The sequence below is a fragment of the Lepisosteus oculatus genome, chromosome 14 (genome assembly GCF_040954835.1).
Source record: "Lepisosteus oculatus isolate fLepOcu1 chromosome 14, fLepOcu1.hap2, whole genome shotgun sequence".
NCBI classification, from domain to species: Eukaryota; Metazoa; Chordata; class Actinopteri; order Semionotiformes; family Lepisosteidae; genus Lepisosteus; species Lepisosteus oculatus.
This window is the reverse complement of record NC_090709.1, coordinates 17,802,467-17,822,554: the sequence shown is the minus strand read 5'-3', so window position 1 is coordinate 17,822,554 and position 20,088 is coordinate 17,802,467. Positions and strand designations below refer to the sequence as shown.

The following is a 20,088-nucleotide window of genomic DNA, read 5'->3' as shown; positions in this document are numbered from 1 at the left end:
GAAAGTTTCCACGCTCCGCCGCAGGGAAGGCTCGCTCCGTGCGCACACGTCCTTTCAATGCCAGTTCAACAAGTGCTCCGCATTAGCAGTGTCGGGACTCCGGTGTGTCGCACCTCACCTCACCTCACCTCGACATACGACATACGACACTGCTTTACACAGAGAGTGGCAGGATTGGGATGTCAGGGCCTGACAATACTACTTTACGCAGTTAGTGGTGGGGGTGGGATGTCAGGGCCATACGACAGTTTTTTACGTAGAGAGTGGCGGGGGTGGGATGTCAGGGCTTGACAACACTGCTTTATGCAAAGAATGGAGGGGTGGGTGACAGGGCCATACGACACTGCTTTATGCAGAGAGTGGAGGGATTGGTGTCAGGGCCATATGACACTGCTTTACACAGAGAGTGGCGGGGGTGGGATGTCAGGGCCTGACAACACAGCTTAACGCAGAGAGTGGAGGGGTGGGTGTCAGGGCCATACGACACTTCTTTACGTAGAGAGTGGCGGCGGTGGGATGTCAGGGCTTGACGTTACTGCTTTATGCAAAGAATGGAGGGATGGGTGACAGGGCTATATGACTGTGCTTTCCGCAGAGAGTGGTGGGGGTGTGATGTCAGGGCCATACAACAGTGCTTTACACAGAGAGTGGCGGGGGAGGGATGTCAGGGCCTGACAACACAGCTTAACGCAGAGAGTGGAGGGGTGGGTGTCAGGGCCATACGACACTTCTTTACGTAGAGAGTGGCGGGGGTGGGATGTCAGGGCTTGACGACACTGCTTTCTGCAGATAGTAGAGGGGTGGGTGTCAGGGCTATACGACAGTGCTTTCCGCAGAGAGTGGTGGGGGTGTGATGTCAGAGCCATACGACACTTCTTTACGCAGGGAGTGGCGGGGGTGGGATGTCAGGGCCATACAACAGTGCTTTACGCAGAGAGTGGAGGGGGTGGAATGTTAGGGCTTCACGTCAGTGCTTTAAGCACAGGGTGGACGGGTGGGTGTCAGGGCCATACGACACTTCTTTGCGTAGAGAGTGGCGGGAGTTGGATGTCAGGGCCTGACGATACTACTTTACGCAGTTAGTGGTGGAGGTGGGATGTCAGGGCCATACGACACTTCTTTACGTAGAGAGTGGCGGGGGTGGGATGTCAGGGCTTGATGACACTGCTTTATGCAAAGAATGGAGGGGTGGGTGTCAGGGCTATATGACTGTGCTTTCCGCAGAGAGTGGTGGGGGTGTGATGTCAGGGCCATACAACAGTGCTTTACACAGAGAGTGGAGGGGTGGGTGTCAGGGCCATACGACACTTCTTTACGTAGACAGTGGCGGGGGTGGGATGTCAGGGCTTGATGACACTGCTTTATTCAAAGAGAGGAGGGGTGGGTGTCAGGGCTTTATGACAGTGCTTTCCGCAGAGAGTTGTGGGGGTCGGATGTCAGGGCAATATGACACTGTTTACACAGAGAATGGCGGAGGTGGGGTGTCAGGGCCTGACAACACAGCTTTACGCAGAGAGTGGAGGGGTGGGTGTCAGGGCCATATGACACTTCTTTAGGCAGAGAGTGACAGGAGTGGGATGTCAGGGCCTGACGATTCTGCTTTATGCAGAGAGTGGCAGGAGTGGTATGTCAGGGCCTGACGAGACTGCATTCTGCAGAGAGTTGAGGGGAAGGTGTCACTTCTTTATGCAGAGAGTGGCAGGGGTGGGTTGTCAGGGCCTGACGATACTGCTTTATACAGAGAGTGGCGAGGGTGGGATGTCAGGGCCTGACAAAACAGCTTAACGCAGAGAGCTGAGGGGTGGGTGTCAGGGCCATACGACACTTCTTTAGGCAGAGAGTGGCTGGGGTGGGATGTCAGGGCCTGACGAGACTGCATTCTGCAGAGAGTTGAGGGGAAGGTGTCACTTCTTTATGCAGAGAGTGGCAGGGGTGGGAAGTCAGGGCCGTAAGACACTGCTTTATGCTGAGAGTGGCGGGGGTGGGATGTCAGGGCCAAACGACATTGCTTTACACAGCGAGTGGGGTGGGTGGGATGTCAGGGCCTGAAGGTACTGCTTTACGCAGATAGTGGCGGGGGTGGGATGTTAGGGCTTGACGACACTACTTTATGCAGAGAGAGGAGGGGTGGGTGTCAGGGCCATACGACACTTCTTTAGGCAGAGAGTGGCAGGGGTGGGATGTCAGGGCCTGACGAGACTGCATTCTGCAGAGAGTTGAGGGGAAGGTGTCACTTCTTTATGCAGAGAGTGGCAGGGGTGGGATGTCAGGGCCGTAAGACACTGCTTTATGCTGAGAGTGGCGGGGGTCGGATGTCAGGGCCAAACGACATTGCTTTACACAGCGAGTGGCGGGGGTGGGATGTCAGGGCCTGAAGGTACTGCTTTAGGCAGATAGTGGCGGGGGTGGGATGTTAGGGCTTGACGACACTACTTTATGCAGAGAGTAGAGGGGTGGGCGTCAGGGCCATACGACACTTCTTTACGTAGAGAGTGGCGGGGGTGGGATGTAAGGGCCTGACGATACTTCTTTACGCAGAGAGTGGCGGGGGTGGGATGTCAGGGCCTGAAGATACTGCTTTTCGCAGAGAGCGGTGGAGGTGGGATGTCATGGTTATACGACAGTGCTTTCCACTGAGAGTGGTGGGGGTGGGATGTCATGGCCATAAGACACTGCTTTATGCAGAGAGTTGAGGGATTGATGTCAGGGCCATACAACAGTGCTCCAATCAGGCCTCTGCTTGAATTTGTACTCCTCCTCTCTCTCCCTACCTCTACCTCTCCCTCTCTCTACCTCTCTCCCTACCTCTCCCTTTTCCCCTCCCTACCTCTCTTCCTACCTCTACCTCTCCCTCTCTGTGGGGCCAGCAGGGGGTGCTCACCCTGCGGTCTGTGTGGGTCCTATTGCCCCAGTATAGTGATGGGGGACACGATCTGGCCCACCAGCGACGAGCAGGTTACCAGATCTAGACAAAGCGACTCTTAGTCGTATGAGCTTAGTCACACATCGCAGCGATTAAAAAAACAAAACAAACATATTATGTTTGTTACTAATGACTTTTTTTTCCTACATTGAAAGTCTCTTTCCCGGGTGATTTTCTAGCGCGACTGGGCCTCTTCATTTCTCCTCGGTGTCTCGTCGCGGGCGGATTTGAAACAGACCACAGAACCTGCCGCTGCAGTGCTCTCAGTTAGGGGCTCTCATCCTGCATCACCAATCTTCCACAGGAGGGACGGAGCTGGATTTCTGTCTGGAAAATAAACTCCAGAGTGAGAGAGAGAGAGCAGAGAGGGGTAGGGAGAGGTAGAGAGAGGAGGTGGAGAGAGAGGGATGTCAGGGCTTGACGACACTGCTTTCTGTCGTATGGCCGCACCAACCCCGGTTCGAATCCGGGTCATGGCAGAATAGGGGCATCTGCTATTACTGCTTTTACTGCTTGCACTAATGAAGGCAAAAAAAAGCCAATCGATGTGAACGAACGTCGCTTTACAGAGGAGTACTGCCTGAATGGATTGTTGATGAACGACAGAGGCCACTCCGACCTCTTCTCGGTTTTCATCTATGACTTACTAAGGATCTTCTTCACATTCGCCCATGCAGGGGAAGCCAGTTACACCAAAGCAAACGCAGGAAAGTGCATTTCAAGCAGAGACCAGGAGGGACTTGTTTACACCGAGAGTGGGCGGAGAATGGAACAATGCGCCCAGCGCTGTTGCTGGAGCCGATTCTTGATGAGATCTTGGGCTCACTAAGAGGCCCCCGCTGAATGCTAATCTTTCTGTTGTTCTTGCAGGTCCTGCGCTGCTTTTGAGCTGACAGAGCTCGTCCTGGTCTGTCGGCACAGCCCAATTGCAAATGATCGGCTCCGCGTACAGAAGGAACGTGCGTTTGGTACAAGACTGCATGAAGGCACCGGAAATACATTGGCAACAAATGACCGGTCGCTCAAGACCTCTGTGAAGTACAGGAGCGTGCAAAACAAGGCTGTTTCTGCCCAGTCTCGAACCGGGGACTTTTCAGGTGTTAGGCTGATGTGACAGCCACTACACTACGGAAACCTGCAGGGACTGCGTCTCATGTCTCACTTGCGTTTCAGGCTGAGAAAGGGAAGCGTCACTTTAGGAAGGGAGAGCTGCAGAGAGGAACAGAGGGCTTAATGAAACAAAACGCTGAAACCCGGGATTGAACCAGGGACCTTTAAATCTTCAGTCTAACACTCTCCAAACCCACCTGCTCCAGCCTTCCTGTGTTGCGGCATGAGCGCACCAAGAGGAGCGGGAGAGTGTTGCAGGAACGTCACTCAGAAGGAAAGCCACCCAGGTGCGCCCTCTGAGCTCTGTCCAGCGCATCTTCCTCGCATGGACTCCTGCCTGCGACGGGCAGGAAACAATTAGCAAGAACAGAACAACACCCCACGGGTGTCTCATGACCACACCTTAGGTTGTGAAAGGTGCAGGTGTGAGGGGTTGCCGGGCTACTTTGGAGCAGAGCTTGGGCGGAGGGGGGGCGGGAAAGCAGACAAAGAGGTGACGCCTCAAGGTCTGCACAATCACAGCTCTCCGCCGCCCCAGGCTTCCGCTCGATAAGCTACTGGACACACCCGCCCCTCCTCACACAGACCGTGGAAAAGCCCCCGAGTGGGAGGGCTCTCTCTTCCTCCCAGGAGCTCTCGGACACGATGCACAGACAGGGCGCAGGGAGCCGTCGCCTGCAAACACGGCTCCAGGCAGGACTCCACTCCGCAGGAGCCGCAGAGCAGAGGAGATGGGGGCAGCTTAGCTCCTGTGCAGAGACCTGAGCTGTTGTTGCTGTGGATGCTGTCTTTTCTGTTCTCGGGGTGGGACATCAGGAAGCACATTGAAGCGCTGCGACATGCACTGTACAGATCCCGCCACTACTGGGCCCGATTTCCCCGGAACGAAACCGGGCGGAAACAGGCCCGTTTCGTTTGTTGTCACGCACACTGTTTGGGGATTCGCCTAGCGCTGTGATCGAACAGACCCACTCACCTCTTAGTGTGGCGGGATCTGCACAGTGGATGTCGCAGCATATCCTGCTTTCACTTCAATGCATGTCCTGATGTACCCTGGTCTCCCGCGTGACATGTGGGGATATTTGCCACTATACTAACGAGGAAGACATTGCTCTCTGCTTAGTGTGTAAAACACTTACTTGCAGCATTGTGGGTGCTGTGGTTTAAATGCTATTGGTTTGTGAACAGAATACCCCTATCCCAGTACATTGTGCCACATTAAATAAACACACGAGAAAAAGAGATTCAGAACGCAAAGCTGTGTCAGTGTTCTGTGTAAAAAATCGGTTTGAACATCATGGGAGCTGTTTTTAATAAGCTGCTGAGTAAAGAATATTTTAATCTTCCTGCTGTCAGTAGTATTGTGCATATAGTTGACTCTTACCTGAATGAAAACAGGACGCAAAGGAAGGGTTTCAGAATTCAGACAAAGCTTTATTCCCGTGCTTACAGTCTGGGTAATTGGAGACTGCGCTGTTATGCTTCCTATGGTCATATACAGGTTTTTCGCATGAAGCCATATTGAACAGTATTTCTCGCGTTGTGAACTTGTGTATCCATCAGTCCCCCGGGTTCCAGTTAGTGCGTAATTACGCATCAATGAAAAACCGGAGGTTTAAAAGAAGATAATTAGCTCACTGATACTTTGATGTAGAGGCTGTGGAAATATCCACGTCGTGGTCTTTAAAATGCATTTGGTTTGAAGGCGTTCTGTGCTTCCGTTGCGAAGATATGGACAAAAGAATATTCGTGCTTGGTCCAAAAAATGTAATATAAACGAAAAAGTAAAGGCTGAGAAAGCATTCACAATGTATTTTATGCACAAAGGAAGTATTCTCGCGATTCTAAGAGGTTTCGTGTAAACGCTACAGGCGTGGCAAAATCGTTTTCGAACTTCAAGCTAACTTTACCCCGGTAAAAAAGCAGCGTCGTAAAAGAGGTGACGGAGCTGTCCTCTCAATAAGAAGGGTGCCAGCGAGCCTTGCTCTCGCTTATGGCCACACCCCCTTGAGCACGCCTGATCTTGTCTGATCTCGGAAGCTAAACGGGGATGGGCCTGGTTAGTACTTGGATGGGAGACCGCCTGGGAATACCAGGTGCTGTAAGCTTTTAAGCGCAGGAGGCGCCCTATCTCTATAGCGCTTCGACTGTGGAGACTTTATTAATAAGGCCCCTCAGTAGTTGAGATCTCTGTTATACCCATCTAGAAACATGCAATCAGCATGTTATTGCTGAAGCAATAGTCACAACATTATTCCACACCTGGGTGAGAGGCGGGTTATGATGACAGTCATGGTTTCTACACCTTATACTGAGCTCAGAAATGGACCAAGCGGACATCTCACGAGCAGATCCCTCCGCATATAAGAAAGGCAACTTGTCTCAGCAAAAATACCACGGATTCACATCCAAAATATGATAAAAAGGCAAAAACTTCACACTTGGAATGCAAACGTACCCTAAAAAGGAAACACGGTTTTAAAACCAACTTGATTTTCCCCTGGAGAAACCTTTTTATGGACACACATCGCATCTATTACACATGTAGAACTAAATATAAAGATAAAACTTAATATAAGAAGTCATGACATATCACACATGACGAAGTCTGGTCCAGAATAAACAGTTTACACTGACCCACCTTTATTTACCCTGGTCACTCACTTCTATTAACTGTTTAACTGGGTAACAAAATTTGTTTCAATTTGGGATCTACACCTGGGAGCCCTGAAATGTTGGCCAGAGGGGAGAAGCTGATATTCAGACGTGAGAATATATTAAAAAAAAGGATCTGATGTTGTTTTTCACCTGTCTAATCAAAGCTTGTTCAAAAATTATCTGATTATAGGACACACGAGTTTATAATCATACTCATTCCACTTTTTAACCCCGTATATATGCACAATATGAAACGTATATACACTAAATCTCACGTGTGACTCCCATAATATACATTTCTTTACGAAAATTAGGAACACTTACTACAATTATCAACCCCCCATGACGAGGCAATATTTCATACCTTTGTTTCTTTGTGGGTTCAAAGTTCTGTCCTGTCGTTTCACACGTAATGTTTTGGTAGTTATCTCAATTTTCCTTTGCAATTATTTCCTTCGTAGGGAAAGACAACTTTTTTTTCCTTACGTTAGTCGCTACACGGTTACTCAGAAAATCCATTCACCGCCATTCACCCAATTCTGAGGGACCCCAAATAAAATTCACTTGCCGGTATAAAGACGCCGGCGAGGATAAGACAGGTATCGAGCCACCTGCGTATCTAGCGGACGTTTAAAATAAAAAAAATGGCGTGTAATGTTGCGAAGGGCTACTGTTTTTTTATAGTTTGTCGATTGTAAGGGACGTGGGCCGCGACAGAAATACTGGACGGGGTGGGAAAAGGTTTATTGTACCGCAACGGTCACAATTGACTCACCAGCAAAGATGGCGCCGAGGCCACATCGACTCCCTCCCACCCTGCCTCGCACCGAAGCTCGAGCTGCGGAGCGCGACGCCAAACCGCCGGTCCACGGTCGCGGGCGCCGGACATAGACGTCATAAACCCTTCCGAGGCGCAGGAATTAAAGATCACTGTAGTTTCTTCTGGACCCGGGTTAGGGACAGTGTGCCCTCCGTGAGAGTCTTCTGAGGAAGCCAGTGTCTCATGGGTGTCCAGGCTTGGTACCATCTGTCCATCACAGGACACACAGACACACACACTCACACACCCTGGACAGGACACCAGTCCATCACAGGACACACACACACTCACTCACACACCCTGGACAGGACACCAGTCCATCACAGGACATACACACACCCTAGATAGGACACCAGTCCATCACAGGACACACACACACTCACACACCCTGGACAGGACACCAGTCACTCACAGGACACACACACACACTCACACACTCTGGACAGGACACCAGTCCATCACAGGACATACACACACCCTAGATAGGACACCAGTCCATCACAGGACACACACACACTCACACACCCTGGACAGGACACCAGTCACTCACAGGACACACACACACACTCACACACCCTGAACAGGACACCAGTCCCTCACAGGACACACACACACAACCTGGATAGGACACCAGTCCCTCACAGGACACTCAGACACACACACTCACACACCCTGGACAGGAACCAGTCCATCACAGGACACACACACACCAGGGCCAGTTTTCCCAGAAGCCAATTAGCCCAAAAGCCTTTCTCCAGACACAGCTGGGTGAGCTCCTCCAGTCAGTACAGGGGGCTCTACTGTACACAGAGGGTGGCGGGGGTGTGGAACAACTCCTTTGTTCGGGGCCTTGGGGCATTCTTGTTGTGAAAGGCGCTATATAAAAAAACTGAATTGAAATTGAATCTTACAGGTTTGGGTTTTTTCGGAGATCTTGTCAGAGATCTTGTCTGACGTGCCATTTCAAAAACGTAACGACACTCCTCACGTCCGAGCGCCGCCGGTCTGTGACGTAACGTATGCTTACACAACCATGACGGTTTCATCATGGACAGCACGAAAGCCCGAAAAGTGGTTGACGTTTTAATTTGGCAACGCCACGATGGATCCCAGTTTTTTTTTTATTTTGGAGGCCAAAGAGGACAAAAAAGGAAACGTCTGGAAGTGGATCGATGGTCATCTCTACGGTTGTTCTGATGTTCTGGAAAAAACAAAACAAAAAAAAAACGGCTCGCTTGCCCGGTCGTGTAGTGTTTCCACACCCCACGCAAATCAACTTCTCTTCGCCCCCGGGGGCTCGTCACCCGCCGCACCCCTCTCACGTAATAGGGGCTTCCCCCGGCTGTGACGTACTTACCCTACCCCCTTTTCCGCCAACGTCATACCAAAGGTCGCGCTTCGGGCCGCGGCGATGTTGACGGACTGTCTTGTAGTGTGAGAAGGGTTTAAATTTCGACTTAAGGAGTTGGCCATCGTTATATTTCGCGAGGTATCATACGGGGGGAAAAAGAACATTTATATTTATCAACCTACTAGTAATACTGGGTGGATGTCACGTTCCCCAAAGTTCAGTGCCTCTCTCTAATAAAGTAGAAACGTGACATTAAACTCCGTTCGAAACGGGAGAAATCACCAGGACACGATACAACTGACGTCCGGAAAAGAAAAAAAGAACTCCTATTCCCATTTGTAATGACCCCGTCGTGTTTTTCCCGGTGTGCGCTTATCTTTCGGAGACCGTTTCTCTCTGGTGTTGTTTTGCTGTTGGAATAAATGCCGAGGTGACCCTTCTGTGTGGAGTCTGCGTGTTCTCTCCAGCGGGTCATTTCCTCCACCGCAGGGGCTGGTCGAACCGGGGTCTCCCAATCGTCACAGAAGTGTGTGTCGTTTTGGGTGGTGGTGGGGGGTGCATCGGGGATACTGCGCCCCGAGGGGGTGACCTCTCACCTTACTCCGGACGAAGGGAGAAGACCTGTACCTTCACGAGTCCGGGTTGTGAAAACTTCTTCTGGCGGTTCAAAACGTTTCGAAGGGACTACAGCACTACCCTGTTTTCCATTTGTATCGTGTATTATTAGACAGTCATAAGTATCTGTCCTGATCACAGAGTCCCCCTCTCACTGCCAGGACTGAAGCCCAGTGCAGCACGAATAATAATAATAATTAATAAGTCTGGACCCTCCCCTCAGAGCTCCTCCCAGGTCAGGGGGATCCCCTCCAGCCCCCCCAGTATGCAGCCCCTACCTGGATGATGCTCCAGTCCGCTCAGCACACAGCAGCTCTCAGTGGGGAGGAGAGCAGAGGGATGGAGCCAGTTCAGAGAGGGGGGGTGATAAGGAGGCCATGATGGGTCAAGACCAGGGGGGGAATCAGGCCTGGACACTGGGGTAACACCCCTACTCTTCTCCAGAGACACCCCGGGATTGTTAATGAGCACAGAGAGTCAGGACCTCGGTTTGACGTCTCATCCGAAGGACAGCGCCTGTTTACAGTCCAGTGTCCCCCTTCACTATACTGGGGCATCAGGACCCATACAGACCGCAGGGTGAGAGTGCCCCCTGCTGGCCCCACTCACACCTCTCCCAGCAGCAACCTTGGGGGGGGGGAGGGAAAAAACCAAAAGCTAAACAGATTTTTTTAAAAACATTTTATTGATGCTTTACAAAAGTCCAGTCCAGTCTGGTGTCCCTCAGCTCCAGTCCAATCCAGTCTGGTGTCCCTCAGCTCCAGTCCAGTCCAGTCTGGGGCCCCTCAGCTCCAGTCCAGTCCAGTCTGGGGCCCCTCAGCTCCAGTCCAGTCTGGTGTCCCTCAGCTCCAGTGCAGTCCAGACTGGGGTCCCTCAGCTTCGGTCCAGCACAGTCTCGGGTCCCTCAGGTTCAGTCCAGCACAGACTGGGGTCCCTCAGCTTCGGTCCAGACTGGGGTCCCTCAGCTTCGGTCCAGCACAGTCTGGGGTCCCTCAGCTTCAGTCCAGTCCAGACTGGGGCCCCTCAGCTCCAGTGCAGTCCAGGCTGGGGCCCCTCAGCTCCAGTCCAGTCCAGTCTGGTGTCCCTCAGCTTCGGTCCAGCACAGACTGGGGTCCCTCAGTTTCGGTCCAGCACAGTCTGGTGTCCCTCAGCTTCGGCCCAGCACAGACTGGGGTCCCTCAGCTTCGGTCCAGCACAGTCTGGGGTCCCTCAGCTTCAGTCCAGACTGGGGTCCCTCAGCTTCGGTCCAGCACAGTCTGGGGTCCCTCAGCTCCAGTCCAGTCCAGTCTGGTGTCTCTCAGCTCCGGTCCAGTCCAGCCTATTGTCCCTAGGCTCCAGTCCAGTCGTCTGGTGTCCCTCAGCTCCGGTCCAGTCCAGTCCAGTCCAGTCCAGATCTTAGCAGGCACAGAACCAGGAAAGAAACCTGGAAAGAATATTGTTATTGCAGGTGTGAGGGACATAGACACAGACGTCACCATGACATCAAACAACAAGAGGAGACTCCTCCTTGAATCACAGACACGACCGGGCGGCGCCCCCCTGTCTGCTCACCTGCACCTCCTCTTCCTCTTCTTGTCCTTCCCGGCAGCCTGCTCCTCCTCTCCCTCGCTCTTCCTCTCCTGAGCTACGGTCTCCGCCGCCTCCATCGGCTCGTCCTGATCTTCTGTCTCAACTGACACACAGCTCAAGGACTTCAAAAAGATGCAACAGCGCTTCTGAAGCAGAGACAGGAGAGTCACGTTAAGAGTCGGACTGGACACTCCAGGACATGAACACTGCACTGAGAGAGAGAGGGGTTCATACAAACACACTGACTAGACACTCCAGGATATGAACACTGCACTGAGAGAGAGACGGGTTCATACAGACACACTGACTGGAAACTCCAGTACATGAACACTGCACTGAGAGAGAGAGGGGTTCACACAGACACCCTGACTGACTGGACACTCCAGTACATGAACACTGCACTGAGAGAGAGAGGGGTTCATACAGACACACTGACTGGACACTCCAGTACATGAACACTGCACTGAGAGAGAGAGGGGTTCATACAGACACACACTGACTGGACACTCCAGTACATGAACACTGCACTGAGAGAGAGAGGGGTTCACACAGACACCCTGACTGACTGGACACTCCAGTACATGAACACTGCACTGAGAGAGAGAGGGGTTCATACAGACACACTGGCTGGACACTCCAGGACATGAACACTGCACTGAGAGAGAGAGGGGTTCATACAGACACACTGGCTGGACACTCCAGGACATGAACACTGCACTGAGAGAGAGAGGGGTTCATACAGACACCCTGACTGGACACTGACTGGACACTGGACAGGAGTAAAGAGAGGATCAGAGCATTACCCACCTTCTTTTTCTTCTGTCTCACAGGAGGTGCTGATTGGACCTCCTCCAGCTGGAGTCCGAGGAGAGAGAGAGGGGGCAGGAGAGGGACAGCACAGGGAGAGAAAGAGAGAGACAGGTGAGTCAAGTGTCCCAAGAGCACAGAGACTCTGCTGAGATCACACTCGCAGTGAGTGAGCCTGGGTGTAGCCCACTAATACTGACCCACTGGACACCACAGGACAGAGAGGAGGAGGAGAGAGACACACTGCCTGGACACCACAGGACAGAGAGGAGGAGGAGAGAGACACACTGAGGACAGAGAGGAGGAGGAGAGAGACACTGACAGACAGGGCTGAAAGAGAGAGAGACAGAGAGGCAGGGACAGACAGACAGCAGGCCAAGAGAGAGACACTGAGATCGAGGGACAGACAGACTGACAGACAGGGCTGAAAGAGAGAGAGACAGAGAGGCAGGGACAGACAGACAGCAGGCCGAGAGAGACACTGACAGACAGGGCTGAAAGAGAGAGAGACACTGAGACCCAGGGACAGACAAGATGGCAAAACTCCACCACAGACAGGACAGGAGGCAGGGTGGGACCAGCACTGACCTCCTTCCTCTCTCCTGCCGGAGGAGCTGTCTCCACCTCCTCTTCCTCCTGCAAGTCAAAAGACAGGCTGAGAGAGAGACGGGCTGGCGGGAAATCGGCGAACAGAGCTGAAGGCAGAGAGCCGGGGAGACAGGCCCAGTTGGGACAACGCAGGACAGACAGAGTGACAGACAGGGAGACACACAAAGAGACACAGGGAGAGAGACCCAGCTGGGACAACGCAGGACAGACATAGAGCAGGGAGACACACGGAGAGACACAGGGAGAGAGACCCAGCTGGGACAACGCAGGACAGACAGAGAGCAGGGAGACACACGGAGAGAGAGAGGAGGGAGGGAGACCCAGCTGGGACAACGCAGGACAGACAGAGAGCAGGGAGACACACGGAGAGACACAGGGAGACAGGCCCAGCTGGGACAACGCAGGACAGACCGAGAGCAGGGAGACATGGAAAGAGAGAGGGAGAGAGACAGAGACTCAGACAGAAGGACAGAAAGACAGAAAGAGAGAAGTGCAGATGGACAGATGACAGAGACAGAGAAAAGGACATATGGACTGATGGACAGAAAGACAGAAAAGGACAGAAAGACAGATGGACAGAAGGACAGATGGACAGATGGACTGAAGGATAGATGGACAGAAGGACAGATGGACGGACAGACAGATGGACGGACAGATGGACAGACTCTGCCCCACTTGCCTCGTCAGACATCTCAGCCTCTCTCCTTGCCCTCCGCACCGGGGAGCCCAAGGCGGGGCCTGGCGGGCCGGGCGGGCAATGGGGGGCAGGACGGGCGGGGGTAGGGGCAGGGGCACCACCCCGGGCAGCAGGGGGGGCTCGAGGGGCATGGTGGGGAGGAAGGGGGGGCGGCGGGGCAGGGCGGTCAGGGGCTTGAGGGGGCCGGAGGGGGGGGGGGGCGGGGGCGGGGAGCGGAGGGGGCTCTCGGGCGAGGAGGGAGGGGACACCGAGCGGAACGAGCCGGGCGAGCCCGAGCGGGACGAGCCGGGTGACCCCGGGAGCTCCAGCTGCAGCTCGGCCGCCCTCTCCAGCTTCTGGACGAGCTCGGGGAGACAAGAAGACACCACGGGATTCTGTCCAGCGGGGAGAGGGGGAGACACAACGCAGGGGGGATGAGGAGCAGAGACTACGCCTGGACAGGTGAGTATGTCCAGTGTGTCCAGTAAGAGTCTGGACAGGTGAGTGTGTACAGTGTGTCCACTGAGAGTTTGGACAGGTGAGTGTGTACAGTGTGTCCAGTAAGAGTCCGGACAGGTGAGTGTGTACAGTGTGTCCAGTGAGAGTGTGGACAGGTGAGAGTGGACAGTGTGTCCAGTGAGTGTGGACAGGTGAGTGTGGACAGTGTGTCCAGTGAGAGTCTGGACAGGTGAGTGTGGACAGTAAGAGTCTGGACAGGCGAGTGTGTCCAGTGTGTCCAGTAAGAGTGGGGACAGGTGTGTCCAACAGTAAGAAGCTGTCTTACCCTGTAACCCAGCTCAGGGGTGTTAGGGGGTGCTCTGTCTCCTCCCCAGATCTCACCTTCAGCTCTGGTGAAATGCCGGACCACTAGGAGACGGTGGAAACGAGGACACAAGACAGAAGTCAGGTCCACAGAGCTCACTCAATCACTACAGCAAGCAGAGACCTCTCGGCCATCAGGACTGTGGGGGTCAGAGTGGGGAGCTGTAGGGTATCGGGAGTTTAGGGGTCAGTGTGGGGAGCTGTAGGGTATCGGGAGTTTAGGGGTCAGTGGGGGGAGCTGTAGGGTATCGGGAGTTTAGGGGTCAGTGTGGGGAGCTGTAGGGTATCGGGAGTTTAGGGGTCAGTGTGATGAGCTGTCGGGTATCGGGGGTTTAGGGGTCAGTGTGGGGAGCTGTAGGGTATCGGGAGTTTAGGGGTCAGTGTGGGGAGCTGTAGGGTATCGGGGGTTTAGGGGTCAGTGTGGGGAGCTGTAGGGTATCGGGGGTTTAGGGGTCAGTGGGGGGAGCTGTAGGGTAGATGTGGGGCACCGGGCCCACCACAGGGCGGCCGGTCCAGTCTCGCGGAAGGCGACCGGGTCAGACTTACGGAAAAGCACCGGGACTTGGGCCGGGACCTTCCCGCTGCCAGTCCGGGTTCGGCCTGACCGGTGTGACCTGTGAAGATGCCAAACAGCCCATCTCTGAGACAGCTCTGACCACATAGCCCAGCCCAGTCGTGTCGAGACTAGGGGCCTTGGGCAGTCTCTACAGTGTGTCCAGTGAGAGTGTGGACAGGTGAGTGTGTACAGTGTGTCCAGTGAGAGTCTGGACAGGTGAGTCTTACCAGTGTGTCCAGTAAGAGTCTGGACAGGTGAGTCTCTACAATGTGTCCAGTGAGAGTCTGGACAGGTGAGTCTGACCAGTGTGTCCAGTAAGAGTCTGGACAGGTGAGTGTGTACAGTGTGTCCAGTAAGAGTCTGGACAGGTGAGTCTCTACAGTGTGTCCAGTGAGAGTCTGGACAGGTGAGTGTGTACAGTGTGTCCAGTAAGAGTCTGGACAGGTGAGTGTGTACAGTGAGTCCAGTAAGAGTCTGGACAGGTGAGTCTCTACAGTGTGTCCAGGAAGAGTGTGGGACGTTCAGAGGCAATCTGTGCTCTCAGAAGGCCATAATGGACCTGCAGCTTGGTTTTCCTCGGACCCGCGACCCTGTCTCTTGAGCCGAGGCGTGTCCTCAGTCAAGATCACCACTGGAAGTGTCTCTCCTCGTCTGGAGGTGTTACAGTGAGACCTGGTCTGTCAAGCGCTTTGCGCTGCTATGTGTGTGAAAGGTGCTCTATCAGTGAAGTTTATTATTATTATTATTATTATTATTATTATTATTATTATAATACAGCGAGCGCTGCTGGGGGCGGAGAGGCCAGTCGGAGGAGGGCTGGACGCTGGACGCTGGACGGCGGGCGGGAGGGGTGGACTTACGACGCCTCGCCGGGCCCGGGTCCTGCTGCGACCGCGCACGGGCGTGCGGCATCTCTGTCGGTCCATCGTCCTGCCGAGACAAGCAGAGTCACAGAGGGGAGGGGAGGGGGCGGAGCCACACTGCTGGGCGGCTTGTTCCCCACCCCCGCCCCCCTCTGTGTACAGAAGAGCCTCCTGTCCTGACTGGAGGAGCTCACCCAGCTGTGTCTGGAGAGGAGCCAGGGTATCAGCTTTGTTCCACACCCCCACCAACCTCGGTGTACAGAAGAGCCTCCTGTCCTGACTGGAGGAGCTCACCCAGCTGTGTCTGGAGAGAAGCCAGGGTATCAGCTTTGTTCCACACCCCCGCCACTCTCTGTGTACAGTAGACCCTCCTGTCCTGACTGGAGGAGCTCACCCAGCTGTGTCTGGAGAGAAGCCAGGGTATCGGCTTCAACCACAGGGCTGGGCAGCTTGTTCCCCACCCCCACCACTCTCTGTGTAGAGGTGCACCTCCTCTCAATATCTTTTTACAGCACGATCACACCCATAAGAGTGGAGTAACGGGAAAAAAAAACAACTTATTTCTCAACTTATTTTGTTATTTCTCGACAGCGGCATTTTTAACTGACTTACCGATTTCACGGGGATACTTCAGAGTGAAGTCGAAGTAACCCGCAAATCTTTTTTGGAAGAAACACGTGTTTAGAAAGCGCTATATAGTCCTTTCCTCCTCCTCTCCCTTCACTCCTCTGAGCTCACGGGGCTCCGGCGCCGCCCCCCCGCTAGAATCCGCCGCTCTGTGACGTCAGGCGGCTCATTGTGACGCCCCCGTGATGTCGCCCCCGACGCGCTCACGGCTCGGCCGCGAAACAAAAATGGCCGACATTTTTCGCGGTTGTTTTTGTTTTAGGTGGACATTTTATTTTTCCAACTCTCAGCGGCCAGCCGGGTGTCCCTGTACGACCCCGGTAGTCGCCACCTCGGACAGGCAGGGGAAACGGGTCCAGCTGTTTCCGGCCCAAGGGTAACAAAAGCTGCACTTGAATTTAAAAACAAAATCACGTCGAGGGCGCATTCAGCACCCCCACGTCCAACACGGGTTTCCGTGGGGTTTGGTTCAGTGAAATTAGCACCCCCCCTACCCCCAAGTCAAAGAAAGACCAACCTCCACCCCCCTCTAGCGGCCAAGGGCGGAAATTTCGGGCCACGCCGCGTCCAAAAAACACGGGTTCCCCCCCCCTGTCCTGCGGAAAAAAGACACGGCATTTTCACCTCAGCTTCGGTCCAGCACAGTCTGGTGTCCCTCAGCTTCGGCCCAGCACAGACTGGGGTCCCTCAGCTTCAGTCCAGACTGGGGTCCCTCAGCTTCGGTCCAGCACAGTCTGGGGTCCCTCAGCTCCAGTCCAGTCCAGTCTGGTGTCTCTCAGCTCCGGTCCAGTCCAGTCTGGGGCCCCTCAGCTCCAGTCCAGTCCGGTCTGGTGTCTCTCAGCTCCGGTGCAGTCCAGTCTGGGGTCCCTCAGCTTCGGTCCAGCACAGTGGGGTCCCTCAGCTCCAGTCCAGTCCAGTCTGGGGCCCCTCAGCTCCGGTCCAGTCCAGTCTGGTGTCTCTCAGCTCCGGTGCAGTCCAGTCTGGTGTCTCTCAGCTCCGGTCCAGTCCAGTCTGGTGTCCCTAGGCTCCAGTCCAGTCCAGTCTGGTGTCCCTCAGCTCCTGTCCAGTCCAGTCCAGTCCAGTCCAGTCCAGATCTTAGCTGGCACAGAACCAGGAAAGGAACCTGGAAAGAATATTGTTATTGCAGGTGTGAGGGACACAGACACAGACGTCACCATGACATCAAACCGCAAGAGGAGACTCCTCCTTGAATCACAGACACGACCGGGCGGCGCCCCCCTGTCTGCTCACCTGCACCTCCTCTTCCTCTTCTTGTCCTTCCCGGCAGCCTGCTCCTCCTCTCCCTCGCTCTTCCTCTCCTGACCCACGGTCTCCGCCGCCTCCATCGGCTCGTCCTGATCATCTCTCTCCACCGACACGCAGCTCAGGGAGTTTAAAAAGACGCACCAGCGCTTCTGAAGCAGAGACAGGAGAGTCACGTCAAGAGTCGGACTGGACACTCCAGGACATGAACACTGCACTGAGAGAGAGAGGGGTTCATACAGACACACTGACTGGACACTCCAGTACATGAACACTGCACTGAGAGAGAGAGGGGTTCATACAGACACACTGACTGGACACTCCAGTACATGAACACTGCACTGAGAGAGAGAGGGGTTCATACAGACACACTGACTGGACACTCCAGTACATGAACACTGCACTGAGAGAGAGAGGGGTTCATACAGACACATGACTGGACACTCCAGTACATGAACACTGCACTGAGAGAGAGAGGGGTTCATACAGACACACTGACTGGACACTCCAGTACATGAACACTGCACTGAGAGAGAGAGGGGTTCATACAGACACCCTGACTGGACACTGACTGGACACTGGACAGGAGTAAAGAGAGGATCAGAGCATTACCCACCTTATTTTTCTTCTGTCTCACAGGAGGTGGTGATTGGACCTCCTCCAGCTGGAGTCCGAGGAGGGAGAGGGGGCAGGAGAGAGACAGCACAGGGAGAGAAAGAGAGAGACAGGTGAGTCAAGTGTCCCAAGAGTACAGAGACTCTGCTGAGATCACACTCGCAGTGAGTGACACCGACACTAACCAGCCTCAGGACAGCACTGCTAGAGCACCACAACCCAGACTCAACCACATCACAGCACAGATCAAACAGCAATATCTCACACACTGGGACACACACACACAAACACAACATAAACTGGAATGCTACAGAACCTTAAACAGACAATACACACTAGCTGAATATTTGACCAAAATAAAAAATAAACAGAAACAGACCCTAACTGAGTTCCCTCCTCCCTCTCCCAGTAGGATTGGGACCCATTGTGATTCTGGCAGGTGTGGGAACTCTGGGATTAGATGATAACGTAGTGTTTTCTCATATTTATGTAGTTTGCTTGCATGATGCCGGGAACCGCATGGTTGTTCGCTGCCATATAGTCTAGCGGTTAGGGTTCTTGGTTTTCACCCAGGCGGTTCGACTCGGTTTTGCCTCCTGCTTTCCAAAAGATCAGCACCGTGTACGAAAGAGCCGCATTAAAACTACTCGAACGTGCAAAACGTGCGAGAAGAGGGGGCGCTTGTTTCCAACCGAAACTTCTCGCGTGTGAGACGAGCTGATCATCGCTGTGGGAGGGTTACTCTGGTAGACAGGGCTGACCTTCGGCAATAGGATTTATAGTCTCCAAGATGATATTTGCACTTTCTGGAGAGGCGATTTTCTCCACTTCAGTAGCCCGATTTCGTCGATTGCGTGGAGAGGACTGTAGAACGTGGCGCCGCCTTTCCTGCTCCGTCCATGACAGGCGTGCTGGTCTCTGGAGAGAGAGCACGATCTATCAGCGCACTCCAATAAAGGCACTGGAAGCAGCTGAATCGCATTGGCGAAGCTCAGCGCTGGGCCGCTGGGCACATCTTACCACTGTTTCCGTAGTGTAGTGGTTATCACGTTCGCCTCACACGCGAAAGGTCCCCGGCTCGAAACCGGGCGGAAACAGACATCTTTTGTCGCCAGGCACAAAAGGGGATTGGGGATTCGCCTAGCGCTGTGATCGAACAGACCCACTCACCTCTTAGTGTGGCGGGATCTGCACAGTGCATGTCACAGCGCATCCTGCTTTCACTTCAATGCGCGTCCTGATGTAGAGGTCGGAGTGGCCTCTGTCGTTCATCAACGATCCAGTCAGGCAGTACTCCTCTGTAAAGCACCGTTCGTTCACCGGGGTTGTTGCGGCCACAACGCAAAGTACTGACCACTTTACGATCACAGCGAGTTACCGAGACACACGCGGCAGGGCGGAAAGGGCTGTGCTCTCTTCGTGTGACATAATTCGGAAAAGTCCTGGCGTTGCATTTCAACTGAGCCCCAGTATACATCGACCCTTAGACACTCTGAGTGACAGCTCTCTTGCGTGTTTTCTCATATTTATGTAGTTTGCTTGGTGGCGCAGTCGTCGTGCACAAAGAACGCTTTGAAAAGCGTCAAAAGCAAGTCATTCCAATTTAGTCGTTTGTGTTTTCCGTTCAGACGCGAAATGCTGAAATAATCTCTCGGCTCCTCGGTTGTCATTTCTGCTACATAGAGGAATCACAGCACGCGTGTTAAAAGAAGACTGTGATATTCGGTGCGTCTTGGATTAGACGAGATTAAAGAGTGAGTAGTTTTGTTTTTCTGTGATGTAATGGGACCAATGAAGAATGTGGCATTCAGACTAATGTGGAGTATTTGTTTCCTTAGGGAAATTGCCACTACCATATACTGGGGCATTAGGACCCATATGGACCGCAGGGTGAGCGCCCAGCGACAGAAACCAGACGGTACCGTGTGTCGGGCTCGGCCGCGTGCAGGACAATGACTTCACTTAAATGTTTAACTGATAAAACCCAAATGAACCAAACCTGTATAAATTAGTGGTGGAAAGGAGTCTTCTTATATAGCAAAAGGTCTCTGATCCTTTGGTAAGAACGATGGGTATATATTACCAATGGTCCATAAAAGCCTAACATTACCCTTTCTTGCATAAATTGTAGAACATGCCGTCACATTTCAGTTGCACCTCAGTAGCAGTTTGATCTATTATCACCCTACTCCCCACCTCAGAAC

The 20,088-nt window shown here is 53.5% G+C and overlaps 1 protein-coding gene, 1 non-coding gene and 1 pseudogene across 2 annotated transcripts in view; all 3 read left to right on the top strand.

Annotated features, from left to right (window-relative positions):
• The window catches only part of LOC138242792 (zinc finger protein 271-like), a 781,993-nt gene that overhangs the window by 12,350 nt on the left and 749,555 nt on the right, over positions 1–20,088 (top strand). The gene's annotated exons all lie outside the window — the stretch shown is intronic.
• LOC138217807 (5S ribosomal RNA) lies at positions 6,023–6,141 on the top strand (annotated as a pseudogene).
• Positions 18,909–18,981, top strand: trnav-cac (transfer RNA valine (anticodon CAC)). The gene has a single exon. It is a non-coding gene; the product is annotated as a tRNA-Val (tRNA).